Source organism: Talpa europaea, assembly GCF_964194135.1.
Source record: "Talpa europaea genome assembly, chromosome: 6".
Lineage (NCBI taxonomy): Eukaryota > Metazoa > Chordata > Mammalia > Eulipotyphla > Talpidae > Talpa > Talpa europaea.
In genome coordinates, this window is record NC_140072.1 from 91,995,740 (window position 1) to 92,012,513 (window position 16,774).

Here is a 16,774-nt window from a genome sequence, read left to right on the forward strand (position 1 = left end):
CAAATTAAAGAGCTTTTGCACAGCAAAAGAGACAATAACAAAAACAAAGAGAAACCCCACCAACTGGGAGAACATTTTTGCACCCAACACTAATGATAAAGGACTGATCACAAAAATCTGCAAAGAGCTGATGAGACTCAACAACAACAAAGAAAATAATCCAGTCAAAAAATGGGCAGAAGAGCTTAAAAGAAACTTCTCTGAAGAGGAAATGCAAATGGCCAACAGGCATATGAAAAAATGTTCAACATCACTTGTCATCAGGGAAATGCAAATCAAAACTACCATGAGATACCATCTTACACCAGTGAGAATGGCACATATTAAAAAAACTAGCAACAACAAATGTTGGCGAGGGTGTGGAGAAAAAGGAACTCTTCTGCACTGTTGGTGGGAGTGCAAACTGGTCCAACCACTGTGGAAAGCTGTGTGGAGATTTCTGGACCTACTAAACATAGAGCTTCCATATGACCCAGCAATTCCACTCCTAGGTATTTACCCAAAGGACACAGAAACATCAATTCCAAAGAACACCTGCACCCCTATGTTTATAGCAGCACTGTTTACAATAGCTAAGCTTTGGAAACAACCCAAATGCCCAAAAATAGATGACTGGATCAAGAAGATGTGGTACATATATACCATGGAATATTACTCAGCATTCAAAAAAGATAAACACATGCAATTTGCTGCAACATGGATGGCGCTGGAAGGGATCATGCTCAGCGAAATAAGCCAAAAAGAAAAAGAAAAATACCGGATGGTCTCACTCATAGCAGGAATCTAGAAAACTTAAATAAGGGACCAGGAAAATGAATAACTATAAGAAAGTGAAAATCAAAATCAACAAAAAACTATGAACCAGAGACACTTTTAGGGGGGCGGGGGCGGGAGGGGAGGGATTGGGGTCAGAATGGGGGGCTGCAATTGTATGGGGAATATAACAATAAAATTTATAAAAAAAAAATAAAAAATAAAAAAAATAAAAATAAAAAAAAAAAATTTCTTTGGCTGCTAGTGGCCAGTTGGGGAGTTAGCCCACACCGGGCCCCTTCTGAACAAGTAGTCTGAGCCCACAGGGAGAGCGAGCACCCACAGCCGGGGCAGACCAGGCACGCAGAAGAGTGTGCCTGAGACCAGACGCGCAGGGAGTGTGTCCCACATCACCATTTTAGAACAGGGGCATTTCTTCAGTAAAGACTACCTGCAGAAGGCTTCCTCAGGAGCCAGAGGTGAGCGGGTGAAGTTCGCCCACGCCAGACCCCCTCTGGCCTGCGGTCCAAGCCCAGAGGGGGAGCAGGAACCCACCGCCGGGGCAGACCAGGCGCACAGGGGAGTGTGTCCCCACATCGGCATTTTAGAACAGGGACCTTTCTCCAGTAAAGACTGCTTGAAACTGACAGATGACTCCTGGAGGAACCAGAGGGGAGCAGAGAAGCCCACCCAAGATGCCGGCCAGTCCCAACAACACAGTGTCCCAACGCATACGGCAAATTAGAAAACAGACAGTAGGGAGGAGAAGAACCACACGCAACCTAGCAACTCTCCAGAGAAAAAGCACACCACAAAAAGAAAACCAGCCCCCAGATTGCAACGACAATAACTTGGAAGAATTTCTGAGCCTTCCAGAAAGAGAATTTAAAATTTCCGTGATTAAAAAACTGACAGAAGTCATAAAGGAAAACAATGATAAGGGAAAAATAATCAACGATCAGAAGAATGCAATTGAGTCCCTAGAGAGGGAAAACAATGGTCAGAAGAAAGAAATTGAGTCCCTAAAGAGGGAAGTAAAAGAAATGCAGGAGATCAAAGAATTAATGGAAGAACTAAAGAATTCTGGGAAAAGCAATGAAAGCAGAATAGATGAAATGGAAGAACGAATAAGTAATCTTGAAGACACAGAAATAAAAAGAACCAAAACAGAAAAGGAAAGAGAAGTACGAAGGAAAAAGAACGAAGAAAGACTTCGGGAACTATCTGACTCCATGAGGAAAGGAAATATAAGAGTTATAGGAATACCAGAAGGAGAGGAGAGAGATGTAGGAACAGAGAAAATATTCAAAGAGATAATTGAAGAGAACTTCCCAAATGTGAAGAAGGAGCTGAAAATTGATATACAAGAAGCAAGAAGAACACCAAACTTCCACGACGAAAGGAAAAATACAGCAAGACACATAATAGTAAAGCTCCCAAGAATCCAGGACAAGGAAAAAATAATGAAGCTGGCAAGAGGGAAGAAACAGATAACATTCAAAGGAAAACCAATCAGGCTGACATCAGACTTCTCCGAAGAAACACTACGGGCAAGGAGAGAATGGAGGGACATAGTCAACAGACTCCAAGAAAACAGATGCCAACCAAGAATACTCTATCCCGCAAAGCTCTCCTTCCTCTTTGAAGAAAGAATATGGACCTTCCCAGACAAACAGAAACTCCGGAATTTCATTGCAACTAAACCCCCACTCCAAAAAATACTACAAGGAGTCCTAAAGCCAGAACCTCAGAGGGACGAATAACAATGAAAGAAAGGCAAAAAAAAAAAAAAGTTATTAAAAGAATAAATAAATAAAATCAAAGAAAAGACAAACACAATGGCAAATACAGATGTTAACATATCAATATTAACTCTAAATGTAAATGGACTAAACTCTTCAATAAAAAGACACAGAGTTGCAGCCTGGATTAAGAAACAAAACCCAACCTTTTGCTGTCTCCAGGAAACACATTTAGCTACAAAAGATAAAAATAGGCTCAAAGTTTAAGGATGGAAAACAATCCTACAAGCAAATGGGCCAAAAAAGAAAGCAGGAACAGCTATACTTATATCAGATAAAACAGATTTCAAACTCAAAAAGACAAAAAGAGACCCTAATGGTCACTACATTATGATCAAGGGGACAATACTTCAAGAAGAAATAACACTCATTAACATATACTCACCAAACGAAGGAGCACCAAAATATATCAGACAACTGTTGTCCTCTCTGAAAACAGACATCAGAGAAAACACATATGTAGTGGGAGACTTCAACACACCACTATCAACAATGGATAGATCAACAAGACAAAAAATAAGTAAAGAAACCAAAGCTCTAAATAAGGACCTAGAGCAATTGGGCTTAACAGACATCTATAGAACACTAAACCCCCAAAAAACGGAGTACACATTTTTCTCAAGCGCACACGGATCATTCTCCAGGATCGATCACATACTGGGGCACAAGACAAACATCAACAGATACACCAAGATTGAAATCATATCAACCATCTTTTCTGACCATGAAGGCATCAAACTAGAAATAAACCATAAAAAGAAGGCAAGGAACCTTCCTACCTCATGGAGATTAAAAACCACACTACTGGAAGACCATTGGACTAATGAGGAGATCAAAGAAGAAATTAAAAAATTTTTTGAATTGAACGACAAGGAGGACACCAATATCCTAAATGTATGGAATGCAGCAAAAGCAGTAATAAGAGGAAAATATATAGCAATAGAAGCTCACATCAAAAAACAAGAAAGAACTCAAAGAAACAACCTAATCTCGAAGCTCAAAGATCTAGAAAAAGAACAACAAAAAAACCCCAAAACCAGTAGAAGAAAAGAAATAATAAAAACCAAAGCAGAAATAAATGAAATTGAAACTAAAAAAACAAGCCAAAAGATCAATGAAACCAAGAGCTGGTTCTTTGAAAAAATCAATAAAATAGACAAACCCCTAGCCAGGCTCACAAAGGAAAAAAGGGAGAAAGCACAAATAAACAGGATCATCAATGAAAGAGGAGAAATCACAACGGACACAGCAGAAATCAAAAGAATAATCAGTAACTACTATGAACAGTTATATGGAAACAAGTTTAACAATCTAGAGGAGATGGACAAATTCCTACAACTCTACAATCACCCAAAGCTAGATAAAGAAGAAATAGAACACCTAAACAGACCAATTACAATTAGCGAAATTGAAATGGTAATCAAAAACCTCCCCAAAAACAAAAGCCCAGGACCTGATGGATTTACAAATGAATTCTACCAAACATTCAGAGACGAATTAGTGCCTATCCTTCACAAACTCTTCCAAAAAATTGAGAAGGAAGGGACAATACCAAACACGTTCTATGAAGCCAACATTACACTAATACCAAAACCGAACAAGGACAACACAAAAAAGGAAAACTACAGGCCAATCTCCTTAATGAACACTGATGCAAAAATCCTCAATAAAATTTTAGCTATCAGAATCCAACAATGTATCCATAAGATAATTCACCACGACCAAGTAGGATTCATTCAAGGGACACAAGGATGGTTTAACATCCGAAAATCAATCAACGTTATCCAACACATCAACAAAAAGAAATATAAAAACCATATGATAATATCAATAGATGCTGAGAAAGCTTTCGACAAAGTGCAACACCCATTCATGATAAAAGCCCTTGAAATTCTTGGGATACAAGGAACATACCTCAACATCATAAAGGCCATCTATGACAAGCCAACAGCCAGTATCATTCTCAATGGTGAAAAGCTGAAAGCAATTCCATTAAGATCTGGAACAAGACAAGGATGTCCACTCTCACCACTGCTTTTCAATATAATACTGGAAGTCCTAGCCAGGGCAATAAGACAAGAGAAAGACATCCAAGGAATCCAAATAGGAAAAGAAGAAGTCAAACTATCACTATTTGCAGACGATATGATATTATACATAGAGAACCCCAAAAACTCCACAGAAAAGCTAATTCAACTCATCAATCAGTTCAGTAAAGTGGCAGGATACAAAATCAACACGCAAAAGTCAGTAGCCTTCCTATACACAAACAATAAATCTGAAGAAAAGAAATCAAAAAAACCATCCCTTTTGTTATTGAAACAAAAAAAATCAAATATTTGGGAATAAATCTAACAAAAGAGGTAAAGGACCTATACAAAGAAAACTATAAAACACTGTTAAAAGAAATAGAAGAAGACACAAAGAAATGGAGAGACATCCCCTGCTCATGGATTGGAAGAATAAACATTATTAAAATGGCCATCCTTCCAAAAGCAATATACAGATTCAATGCTATTCCAATCAAAATTTCAATGTTATTCTTCAAAGAAATAGAACAATTATTGATGAAATTCATATGGAATCACAAAAAACCCCGAATAGCCAAAGCTCTCCTGAAAAAAAAATAAGGGAATGGAGGCATCACACTCCCAGACTTCAAACTATACTACAAAGCCATAATCATCAAAACTGCATGGTATTGGAACAAGAACAGACATACAGACCAATGGAATCGAATAGAAAATCCAGAAATAAACCCACAGATTTATGGTCAACTAATCTTTGACAAAGGAGCAAAGAATATGCATTGGAGCAAAGAAAGTTTGTTCAATAAATGGTGCTGGGAAAACTGGGTCGCTACATGCAAAAGAATGAAGCTTGACCACTACCTCACACCATACACAAAAATCAACCTAAAATGGATTAAAGAACTAGACATAAGACCTGAAACCATAAAATATATAGAAGGAAATATAGGCGAAACACTACGTGATTTGCACATCAAAGACATCTTTACAGACACATCACCCAAAGCAGTGATAGTGAAGGCAAAGATAAACAGCTGGGACTACATCAAATTAAAGAGCTTTTGCACAGCAAAAGAGACAATAACAAAAACAAAGAGAAACCCCACCAACTGGGAGAACATTTTTGCACCCAACACTAATGATAAAGGACTGATCACAAAAATCTGCAAAGAGCTGATGAGACTCAACAACAACAAAGAAAATAATCCAGTCAAAAAATGGGCAGAAGAGCTAAAAAGAAACTTCTCTGAAGAGGAAATGCAAATGGCCAACAGGCATATGAAAAAATGTTCAACATCACTTGTCATCAGGGAAATGCAAATCAAAACTACCATGAGATACCATCTTACACCAGTGAGAATGGCACATATTAAAAAAACTAGCAACAACAAATGTTGGCGAGGGTGTGGAGAAAAAGGAACTCTTCTGCACTGTTGGTGGGAGTGCAAACTGGTCCAACCACTGTGGAAAGCTGTGTGGAGATTTCTGGACCTACTAAACATAGAGCTTCCATATGATCCAGCAATTCCACTCCTAGGTATTTACCCAAAGGACACAGAAACATCAATTCCAAAGAACACCTGCACCCCTATGTTTATAGCAGCACTGTTTACAATAGCTAAGCTTTGGAAACAACCCAAATGCCCAAAAATAGATGACTGGATCAAGAAGATGTGGTACTAATATACCATGGAATATTACTCAGCATTCAAAAAAGATAAACACATGCAATTTGCAGCAACATGGATGGCGCTGGAAGGGATCATGCTCAGCGAAATATGCCAAAAAGAAAAAGAAAAATACCGGATGGTCTCACTCATAGCAGGAATCTAGAAAACTTAAATAAGGGACCAGGAAAATTAATATAAGAAAGTGAAAATCAAAATCAACAGAGGACTATGAACCAGAGACACTTTTAGGGGGGCGGGGGCGGGAGGGGAGGGATTGGGGTCAGAATGGGGGGGCTGCAATTGTATGGGGAATATAACAATAAAATGTATTAAAAAAAAATTTCTTTGGCTGGCTACTCAAAAAATAAATAAATAAATAAATAATAAATAAGCTACTTAAAAAATAAATAAAAAATAAATAAGCTACTAAAAAAATAAATAAATAAAAAATAAATAAATAAGCCAGAAAGAAAAAGACAAATACCGGATGGTCTCACTCATAGCAGGAATTTAGAAAACCTAAATAAGGGACCAGGAAAAGGACTAATTATAATAAAGTAAAAATCAAAATCAACAAGCAACTATAAATCAGAGACACACTACAGGGGGATGGAGGAGAGGAGGGATTAGGGTCAAAATAAGGGGGTGGGAATTGTATAGTTAATATAAGCAAGATGAAAATGTATACATTGTACAAAACTGAAAAATGATGTAAAAATTATATAAAATAAAATATAAATAAATAATTTTAAAAAGCACTACAGTGATGATTTGCACACAAGCAACATTTATTTTCCTTTGGAATGTTCACACCTAAGCCAGAATTGACCTCCTGATCTTCCCCTCCAACACTCTACTCCATCTCAGCTAATGGCATCCACAATCCACCTCTTTTCCACATAGGCCAAATAATGTGAAGTCTTCCTTGATGCCTCCTTTCACTCTTACCTAATCCATCAGCAAGTCCTATGGACCCAACCTGAAAAAAAATCACCAGAATCTGACTATTTCTCACCACTCCACCACTTCCACCCTGATCCAAGCTTCTGTAGTTTGTCTGCACTACTGTAATTGCTTTCCAGGGAGGTCCCCCTGCTCCTCCCTGGGTTCCTTCAGTTTCCACAGAAGCACCTAACCCCCAGTGATCCTTTCAAAATTAAGTCAAATGATAACACGTTCCTATGTTCAAAATCCTCCAACCACCTTCCATTTTACCCAGTAAAGCAAAAATCCTAACAATGGTTGATGAGGCCCCTCTCAGTGTGTCCCTATATATTCCTCTTACCACACTGCTGACCACCCCCTGTCTCCACCAAGTCACTTTGGTCCAGAGTCACAAGCTTCTTTGCTGTTTCATATGCACAGAGGCACAGTCCCATCTCAGGGCTGTTAAACTTGCCAATCCCTTTGTCTGGTGACCCAGTGAGGTTTTCCCTTAGGACTTTATTCAAAGTATCAACTCATCCTAACACATCCTATCACCTTTCCTTCTAAATGTGTTTTCATAGCTCTTAACACTATCTAGCATACATACATTTTTACTTATTCTTCTTGATTTTGGTCTGGTTGTCCATTGCTATATTGTCTGGGACCAATTAAGGACTCAATAATATTCATGGAATGCCTATCAGTCAATAGACATTTATTGACTCTCTGAAATATGGTATTTAATATTCATCTAAAAGCTTGATCCATGCATGTGTGTGCTGTAAACACTTCCAGCTTATAAACCAGGGCCATTCAGAGTCAAGGATGAAGGAAGTTTAAGATTGCTCATGAGTCCATACTTTGCTGCCTCTCCCAAACTAGTCTGGATATTGTTCAGGTACTTATCAGTCTGACCTTGGGAAAGGCACTGAATGTTTCTGAGCTTCAATTTCCTCTTCGGGAGAACACTTAACCCCACACAAATAAGGCACGTATAAAGCAGTAGCACAGTAGGAGCACAGGCTTCAACAAATGTTGAAAAGCTATGACAGCTTCTCTTCCTCCCCTTTATACACAGAGGTAAACACTACTAATGCTTTCCTCCTTGTTGGCCAACTGGTATCATTCAGTTGCCAAGAACATTTTTCAATCTAGTTGAATATAAAAGTTTGCACTCTCACCAAGTTTTTTCACTAATGTTTACCAGATGATCTGTTAAAAAAATTGTATCACTGCAAAGTCAAATAAAAAGAAAAATATGAATGATGCTTTCCTTAAAATGCCCAATCCATTCTGTTAAAATAAAGCCTACTATGCAGAAGCTTATTTATTCATTTATTTATTTTGGAAGTGTAAAGACCTGAAGTCAAATTCAATTATTAATGATAAATTTCAATATAGAAATTTGGAGCAGAACTTTATGTAAAAAAAAAAAAGCAAAAGGTATAAATGGAAAATTCTATTAGATATCAGAATTATGTATGTGCAAATAATCTAACAAAACAACAAACTATTCCAATAATTACAATTAACTTTGTCTATTTCCTATACAACAAGGAAATCTGAGCCTTTTTTTAAAAAAAAAACTTTTTATTTTGAAATATTTACAGATTCACAGGAAATAGCACACACGCGCGTGCACGCGCACACACACAGGGAGAGAGCAGATCCAAGTATTCTTTTTTAAATTTATTTTATATATATTTTTACATCATTTTTCATTTTTGTACAATGTATTTTCATCTTGGTTATAGTCCCCATAAAATTCCCACCACCCTTGTTTTGATCCTACTCCCTTCTCCCCCCTCACCCCCCGGCAGTATGTCTCTGGTTTAGAGTTGCCTGCCTGCTGATTTTGATTTTTACTTTATCATAATTAGTCTTTTTCCTGATCCCTTATTTGGGTTTTCTAAATTCCTGCTATGAGTAAGACCATCCGGTATTTTTTGGATCAAGAAGATGTGGTACATATACACAATGGAATATTACTCAGCAATCAAAAAAGATAAAACTCATGCCATTTGCAGCAACATGGATGGAGCTGGAAGGGATCATGCTCAGTGAAATAAGCCAGAAAGAAAAAGAACCAGGTATTCTTCCATTGGTTTTCCCCAATGGAACATGCTGCTTAACTACACTGAAATACCAAACCAAAAAATTTACATTGGTATAGTCTATAGATTTTATTCTGTTTTAACCAGTTTTAAACACAGTCATTTCTTTCTCTATGTGCATGTGTGTCTATGATCCTATGCATTTTATATGGAAAAGTATACATAACAGAAAACTTTCAATCTTAACCATTTTTAAGTGGCACTTAGAACATTCACATTGTATGCAACCATCCCAACATCCACCTCTAAAACATTTTCATATTCCCAACTGAAACTCTGTGCCTTTCCTTAAATAATAAATCCCCATTCCTTCCTCTCCCCAGTAGCTGGCAACCACCCTTCTACCTTCTGTTTCTACGAATTTGATTATTCTAGGAACCTCATATAATGGAATAAAAACAATACTTGTCTTTTTTGTCTTTCTTATCTCTCCTAGGTAATAGCTTCAAGGTTCATCCACACTGTAGTATGTCACATTTCCTACCTTTCTAAGGTTGAATATTTCATTGTATGTATAAAAATTAGTTTATTCATTCATATATATATCCATCCATCCATCCATCCACCAATGAAGATTTGATTTGGGCTTGTTTCCACCTTTTTCCTACTGTGAATAACACTGCTGTGAACATGAGTATACAAATAGCAATTGGCATCCAGGCTTTCTTTTAGATATATACCCAGAAGTGGAACTGTTTCATTCTATGGTGATTATGTTTTTAATTTTTTTTGAGAAATCGCACTACAATTTTCCAAAGCAGATGAACCAATTTATATTCCCACCAGCAATACACAAGTGTTCCAATTCCTCTACATGCTTAGCAACACTTGCTATTTTCTGTTGTTTTTTTTTAATAGCTATCCTAATATGCATGAAGTCCTAATGGTTGGCTTTGATTTGCTTTTCCTCATGATTACTAATGGTGAGCATCTCTTCAGTGCAATTGTACAACATGTTTATTTTATGTAACCATTACTACAATCAACATACAGAACTGTTTAATACCATGGGGCTTCTTTGTGATAAACTCTTTACAAACACACTCTCCCATTATGAATTCCTGGCAACCATTAATTTGTTCTCTATTTCCATACTTTTGTTATTTTAGAATATTATATTAATAGAGTATTTAACCTTTCAATATTGGCTTTTTTTACTCGTCATAATTCCCTGGGGACCCACCTAACTGTTGCATGTACAGTACAGTCATGCATGCTTAGTGATGTTTTGGTCACTAACAGACTACACACATGATGGTGGTTCCAATAAGCTATAACTGTCTCACCTGGTATATAATAGGCTATAACATCTAAGTTTATGTGATTGTATTCTGTGATATTCATACAATAAAATCACAGAATAACACATTTTGCAGATTTTATACCTGCATTTAAGCAATGTGTTACTCCAGTTTGTTCCTTTTTATTTTACCATTGTATTCCACGTATGGTTATCCCATAGCTACTTAATAATTCATATATTAAAGGAAATCTGGGTAGCATTCACTTTTTTTACTATTCTAAACAGTAAAACATTGGTGTACAGTTTTATGTGTACACATAAGTTTTTACCTCTTTGGGATATAGACCCAATTGTACAATCGTTGCTTTCTAAGGTAAACACATTTTTCAGTTGTATTGGAAACAGTCAAACTGAATTCAAGAATGGCTGTACAATTTTACATTCCCATAGCAATATATAAGTGATCCAGTTTGTCTGCATTCTCAGAAGCAGTTGGTATTATCACTATTCTCTGTCAAAAATGTATTTCTTATTTTAGGGTACAGGATGGAAGAACAAGATGATATTTACAAGTAAAGAAATTTTACAAGAAAAAACTTGGCAAAGTTTTTCCACTAGAGTATTAAAACATTCGCACTTGACTTAGAGGATAATAATAGAAAGAAAATTTTAAGCAAAAATGTTTATGGATTTTTCCAAACATAAATGAATAAAACAGTGTTCAGGACTAGGACTCATGCTGATGGCTAGCAGGAAGTAACAGAGTATGATCTACTTGAAAAACTGTTAATGTAAAAATAACAAGCCCAATTATGGACTACATCAGTTCAAGCATCACTGCCATTTTTCTTCCAAAATAAAGCTTTGATTAACCATTCATACTCTATACTACTCATACACTTAAAAAGGAGCTGCATTTAAAAAATGAATCTATTTTCACCATAGGACTAACATATTTTATCCCTCTGCCAATGTTACTGGAAAACATTCATTGTCAAAACAATTTGACAGCAGATATAAACAATTCAATAAATATACAATGATGTTTCATGCATGTTAATTCATATTGTTAACCTTTATAATAAAAAAGTACGTGATGCCTGGGAGTAAACATAAAAAGGAAGTAAAGGAGCTAAACACTGAGAACTACAAGACACTGTCAAGGTAAATAAAAGAAGATACAAAGAAATGGAAAAATATCCTGTCCATGGATTGGATGAATAAACACGGATAAAGTGTCCCTATTACTTAAAGCAATTTACAGATTTAACATAGTACCAATCAAAATCCCAGTGACATACTCCCAAGAAATAGAACAAACAATTATAAAATTTGTTAGCCAATCCTGAGGGAAAAGAAGGAAAATGGAGATACCACACTTCCTGACTTCAAACTACTACACAGCAATAGCAATCAAAACTGTATGTATTAGAACAAAAACAAAAACACAAACCAAGAAATAAAGCCACACGAATATTTCAATCTCTCAAATTTGTAGCCATGATATTTCAATAATATATTCAAACAAGAGAAACACCTAGGTCAAGTTTTCAACATCAACATTTGATATCATTAGCACATTAAATATTGTGTTAGACTTAGTCTCAAGGAAACCAGTGAAATATACTTTCTAACAAATAAAATGGTATCAGACCCTGTCAACCCTAAATACTAAAACCCTACATTCAGGTTCTAAAATTTGAACTTTCTAGTAGGGATGAAAAACAAAGAGGAACATAAAAGCAGAGAGGGGGGAGATCTTAAATAATATTTGGAAGAATAGAGCAATTTAGGGTCTCCCTGGTGGCGCAGGCGGTTGAGTGCAGTGCTGTGAAGCTGTCCGCAGCCTCTGCAGTGCCAGTTCTATCCCCATTGGCCATAGAGCAACCCACGTGGTGCAGCAGACCACTCCTGTCTCACCCGCTGCTCCCCTCAGCAGTGTATTTTGGTCATTCTTCCTGTTCTGTTCCCTGCTCTGTCTCTGGTGAATCCTCTCACCCTCCTGCACATCTGGCCTGTACCCCAGTTCTTATATAAATAAAATAAATCTTTGGGGAAAAAAAGAAAAGAGCAATTTAAATAATAATTAAACTATTCCCCAACTGGTTCCAGACATGATCTAGGATAAACCTACTTTCACTTGAGTTTTCCTTTCCAAAACCAGGCACTTAAAAAATAGATGCCACTTTTTAAGACACAAAGTTCAACTTTCAATGTATTCTGAGTCATTAGAGAACAGGCCACCAAAAAGTAGGTTTGATCCTCATATACATCAACCAAAGTCACTCAGAACCTCAAAGCATGTGCCCCTACCCACCAGCCACTATACAATCAAGTGCAAACCCTGTACCGTAACTAGAGAAAACACACAAACTAAGTTCTATACTTATTAGGTCAGAAGCATCACTTCTAAATGGAAAGAAACACATTTTGGGATGTGATGAACAGAGAAGGCAACCCCTCCGGGCCTGTGCTGCCTAAAGGACACCAAGACCAGGCTTCAGTGTCGCTCAAGGAATCTGTTACCTAGATGCTAAATTCATTCCATGTAAACCAACAATGGCCTTCATCATAGGACATCATCACAGTTTAAGACTCTGAGAGATAAAAAATAAACATATATACTCACATTACTACACATCAGTGGGGAAGCTTCCTGGTCTCTTCGTACAGATTCTTTACCAAAGCAACATTAACACTACGGTTAGGATGTGTAGTCATTTTACACTAAACTCACTTAACTGAAAAGTGTCAACAACTAACGTGAGATTTTATGGTGCCTATCATATGCCCTCATCATTATATGACATTCTCTGTTATAGTTCCACTGGCTTACAAACCATAAATAATGGATCAGTTTGCTCTCAGTTAGCCCTTGGATTGAGATATCTAGCAAATTTGTCTAAACATATGCCCATCAAGTTGTTTTATCATAAATTATTTTTAATAATTCTATTAATTATGAAATGGTGATAGGTTGTGTAAATAGTGCTTTTTAAATAGTGTTTAAAAATAAGACAATAATACACAATATCTTCAAGATACACAATATCTCCCAGGAAACAAAAGCAATCACAGAATGTGAGAAATGAAACAAGAAGATAAAAAAAGAAATCAATTAAATAAAAGTTGATTGAGAATTTATTATGTTGTAAGCATTGTTGGAACTGGAATCACAACAGGGAGTGCAGGGGATAGCGTGGTTGTCCACCCAGGATATGTCCCTCCTTCTTAATTAAACTCTGCTTTTATTCTGGTGTTCACATCTCTTCCAGGGCATTCCCCCAGGAAAAGTCGGCCCCACCCTTAGCTCTGTAGCCAGACTGATCCCTGGGTAATCCCATACCCCTCACCAACATGGGTTGAGGAATGAGCCTGTGACTACACCTCGCCAAAGACCCACTGAGAGTGTTTTCCCAGGGAAGTCTAGAAAAGACCTTCTTCAATCTTCTAGGACCCCCCAGGAAGTTCTCTTTCCTAGACAGCGTGTTGAGATGCGAGTTACTGGACTGCTACAGCCATATCTAGAATCGCTTGAGGAATGGAGGGTAAAGTCAAGATTATTACATGAAAATGGTGCTGGAACCTCTAGATGATATCATGGTGAATCCTGCACTAATCTCAGCTTCCATTTTTATGTGTGCTAATAAATATAATTACTTAACTCATCTTAACTGGGTGTTCTATGAGCATCTGGGCAACTCTCTTGAAGGACAGACTTAGTCTTCAGCTTCAGAATTTATAATATGGGGGGAATACACATACTGATCCAACATTAAAAATTAGGCTGCTTAATTTCTTTTTAATTTTCTTAACAAATTTTACCTATTAATTTTGAGAGTATAACTTCTCACCTCTACATGTGTACATGCTTCACTCACTGTCCACCCAAACTGCAGTGCTGCTAGTCTACACGTCACCACATCACCCCACCTACTTCCTCTCCCCCCCTTCCTTCCTCCCCTCCCACCATTTTTTCATAAAGTCTAAGAGTTATTTTTGTTGTGTTTAACTTTAAGGGAAGGCAGAGACAGGGCAAGAGATTAGAAGGGCTAATATCTTCAGAGAGAGTCATGTTTCAATTGTTAGCTAAAACATCTCAGAAATAATGTGTAGGCAGCTGTAGAAAACTGGTTCTGTCTGGCATTGTGACACCCATCCAAGTCTCATCAATTTTTAAATTAAAAAACATTTAGGGGGCCTCCCTAGTGGCCTAGGAGTTAAGTCTCAGCGCTCTTACCACTACAGCCTGAGTTTGATCCCCGACCAGGGAGCCGACCCACATGGCACAGCAGACCTCTCCTGTCTCTCCCACTGCCCTGCTCTCTGCTGTTCTGCTCCACACTCTGTCTCTGGTGAACCCTCTCACCCCCCACACCTCTGGCCTTTAAAAGAAAGAAAAAACATTTAAATGGGTTTTAGTAGGCATAATAAGTGATGAATAAAATAAATTATAGAATATTACAAATAGCAAACTTACAAAATAATCAAATAACGGCTTATACATTTTTAATAAGAACAATTCATACTTACTGATATATTCTTAGTATCAGTGAAGAGAAACTGATTATTTTTCACTTAAAGATGCAATTTTATCTTTTTTCAAGTTGTTGAAATAATCAATCTTGAGCAATAGCAAATGATGAATTACAGAAAATAGCTATACAGTACTGTCCCTGAGCAGAGCTAAGTCCACATCATAGAAGCACATATTTACCTATGGTTTTCTTTCTTTTCACAATAGCACAGACTAAGCTAGTGATTTAAAAATTAAACATTAACATGAATACAGAACACTCAACACAAAGGCTATGACAGCAGTAATGCAAGAGCAAACCTAAGACAATGAAACAAAATTAAAAATGAAACTAATCTAAACTTGGAGTTTTGTTTATTCACTCACGTAATACATTTTTATTGAGCACCTATGACATACCAGATACTATGTTAGTTGGTGGAGATGCAATGAATCCTTCCTTCACAAAACATTGTGTTAAGGGGTAGAGATCATTCTCATTTGGGAGAGCTTACTTATCTCAGGATAAATGACACCAATTCAAGACCCTTCAGAGTGAATTCACTTTAAACAAAATAAAATTTTCATACTAAACTTAAAAAATATATATAATTTGTGTACAGTTGCCCTCAAACTTTATTCAACAATCCATATCTCCTAGTATTCTTGCCCTTGTGTGTGTCCATCTCAGATCAAAACAGGTTGGTCCTGAGTGAATAACAACTGGTAGAAGTGACAAGTGTGTGACTTCTGATATTAAGTCATAAATAGGTTTATAGCTTCTATCCTGACCTCGCAGATCATTGATTACTTCACCACTATGCCATGAGGATACTCAAGAAACCCCACTAGAAAGACCCAATGGGGAGCAACTGAAGCCACAGATCAACAGCCAGCCATATGAATGAGCCATTCAAGCCTAGCTATGGCTCTAGATGACTGCAATCTCAGCTTATTTATGACTACAACATCTAAGAGACCCCAGGAAAGATTGTCAAGCCCTTCCTAAATTCCTAACAGAAACCATGAGAGATAATGATTTCCGCCAAGTACTAAACATAGATCTACCATATGACCCAGAAATTCTACTCCTAGGTATCTACACAAAGAAAGCAGAAGCACTAATTCAAAGGAATATATGCACTCCTATATTTACTGTAGCACTATTTACAATAGCCAAGTTATGGAAACAACCTACATGCTCAATGACAAATGCAAGGATTAAGAAGATTTGGCATATATGCACAATGGAATACTACTAAGCTTTAAAATAAAAAAAGTGAAACTTTGCCGTTTTGGATAATATGGATGGCACTGGAGGGGATAATACTAAATGAAACAAGTTGGAAGGAGATAGGCAAAACCCAAGTGATTTCACTCAGAATATAAAGAAATAAAACAATAGAACAGATAAAACTAAACCAAAACAAACCCTAGAAATCTGACTGTAGAACTGAGATTACAGAGAGGGACTGTGGAGAGAAAAGGCTGGGGGGGAGCTTGGTGTTCTATGCTAAAGGATTATGGGTGCTTAGGCGGTGGGTGTGTTGTGGTTACATATCTGAGGAGGCGTGAACCTGCATCCCTGGGTCATATACAGCATTGTAGACAATCATTACCTTTAAAAAAATACAATTTTAAAAATAAAGTAAAATAAATAAATGATTTCCTTGCTTTAAGTCATTAAAATTTGTGTTCTATAACATAGATTGATTTTAA